This window comes from Octopus bimaculoides, unplaced genomic scaffold, assembly GCF_001194135.2.
Source record: "Octopus bimaculoides isolate UCB-OBI-ISO-001 unplaced genomic scaffold, ASM119413v2 Scaffold_21652, whole genome shotgun sequence".
Classification (NCBI taxonomy): Eukaryota; Metazoa; Mollusca; class Cephalopoda; order Octopoda; family Octopodidae; genus Octopus; species Octopus bimaculoides.
The window spans coordinates 3,215-5,615 of record NW_026297408.1 but is presented as its reverse complement, the minus strand read 5'-3'; positions in this window follow the sequence as shown (position 1 = coordinate 5,615).

Below are 2,401 nucleotides of genomic sequence, written 5' to 3'. Positions count from 1 at the left end.
CCACAACAACCATCACTGCTGCTAACACCACACCATCACTGCAACAACAATCACCACCACCACCACTACTACCACCACCACCACAACAACAACAACAAAAATTTCCATCACCACCACCACCACTACTACCACAAACAGCAACAACAAGAAAAAAAGAAAATGCCTGACTTACAGAAGATCCGGTCTGAAATGATGAATAATGGCACAGAAGGCCAAACCATTGCGCCAGGACGTGGTCAGGTTTGTTACCTTGACCCCTCGGTAACCTACGGTAACGCTTTGACACCAGGTCAGTAAGTCCTTCGTGGAATTGCTACCACTGCTGCTGTTGGTCGTGTTCTGAAAATCATAAGACGGGTCTTAGTTAAGACATCCTAGTTAAGACCATCGGTCAAAGCAAGTAACAGACATGACCAGAGGCTACTGGAGATGATGTAAGCATGGATTGAACAATGGTCTTGCTGTGATCAACTGGGAGTGACCAAGGTGGGTACAGGGGTTAGAATGTGTGACCCCATGAGATACATTAGCGTGCCCCAGCTGCGAAGGTCTGCTGGCAATATTATTAGTATACTGAACAAAATGGTTACTGAAATTTCTTCTGGCTCCTTATGATCTTACTCCAAATTTCAAAAGTTGACTTTAGGGGTTGATGAAATATGCTCCTGTTGAGGACTAGGGTCAAGATTCTGGGCCTAAACAACAACAACAACAATGGACACATTAGATAATGTAGTCCTAGATACACTATGCCTGAATAAAAGACAGGATGGCCACAGCTGGAACATATTTGATCATAGGTCTACTGGATCAGGACTGACCCGGGGCTAAACAACAACAACAACAAGGAAGAGCACATTAGACAATTCAGTCCTAGATACACTATGTCTGAATAAAAGACAGGATGGTCACAGCTGGAACACCTTTGATCATAGGTCTGCTGGATCAGGACTGAGCTGGGGCTAAACAACAAGGACACATTGAATAATGTAGTCCTAGATATACTATGTCTGAATAAAAGACAGGATGGTCACAGCTGGAACATCTTTGATCATAGGTCTACTGGATCAGGACTGACCTGGGGCTAAGAAACAGCAACAACAACTACACTAAAATGCTCAGACTTACCTCATCAGTTTCTGCTTTCTGAGACGCTTTCGTCTGACGTACTGGTGACTTTCTTGGGGAAGGCTTCCTAAAATTAGTAAACATACATACACATACATATATATATATATAATTATGTGGAGAATGGAGAAACAAACACAAGAAGAAGCAAGTCAATTGGGCTAGTTAGCCATTGATTTAATTATGTGGAGATTATATAATGAGTCGTTTACGAACGTTTCGATGTGCCAAATGGTTTGGCAGATCTCTTCAGAATGGTTGAGAAGTATGTTAAAGTTCATGGTGTGAGAGATGCAGGAGAAACAGTTAGTGGATATAGTAATGCATATAGTGGTATAAGAATAGAGTTAGGTAAAGTTAGTCTTACATTTTAGTTGAATATATATATATATATATATATATAAGCCAAAATTACGATGATAAGGAAAGTGGATTGTAGTTAGGTCCTACCGGGTATTATCTAAATTACGGGTGGCACAAGGATGTGGCCAAGGTTCAGCGGGGGGATGATCTAGTTAAAAGTTGAGACAAGAGGGTGGCTACATGAGATAAGGGTGTGGTCAGATGGCACGAGAGTGTGGCCAGATGACATAAGAGAGTTGGGTATTGTCTAATTCATGGGTGACTCAGCAGTGAGTCCGAAGGACACAGGGGTGTGACCAATTGCGATGGACGTAGCTAGATGATGCAGGTGTGTGGCCAGACAACAGGGGTGCAGTCAGATGACGAAAAAGTGTAGCTAGGTCCACTGGGGTATTATCTAATTAACAGGTGACAAAGGAGTGTGTCCAAACGACAGAGGGGTGTCACCAGAACACACTGAGTGTGGTTATATGACACAAGGCATGGCCAGATGAGAAGGCTGTGACCTGTTGACATAAGGGTATGGCTAGAGGAGACAACAGCAAGGTGAGATGACACAGGGATTTGGCTGGAGGACACAAGGATGTGGGCTGGAGGACACAGGGATGAGGCTGGAGGACACGGGAATGTGGCTGGAGGACACAGGGATGAGACTGGAGGACACAGGGATGTGGCTGGAGGACACAGAGATGAGACTGGAGGACACAGGGATGTGGGCTGGAGGACACAGGGATGAGACTAGAGGACACAGGGATGTGGCTGGAGGACACAGGGATGTGGCTGGAGGACATAGGGATGAGACTGGAGGACACAGGGATGTGGCTGGAGGACACAGAGATGAGACTGGAGGACACAGGGATGTGGGCTGGAGGACACAGGGATGAGACTAGAGGACACAGGGATGTGGCTG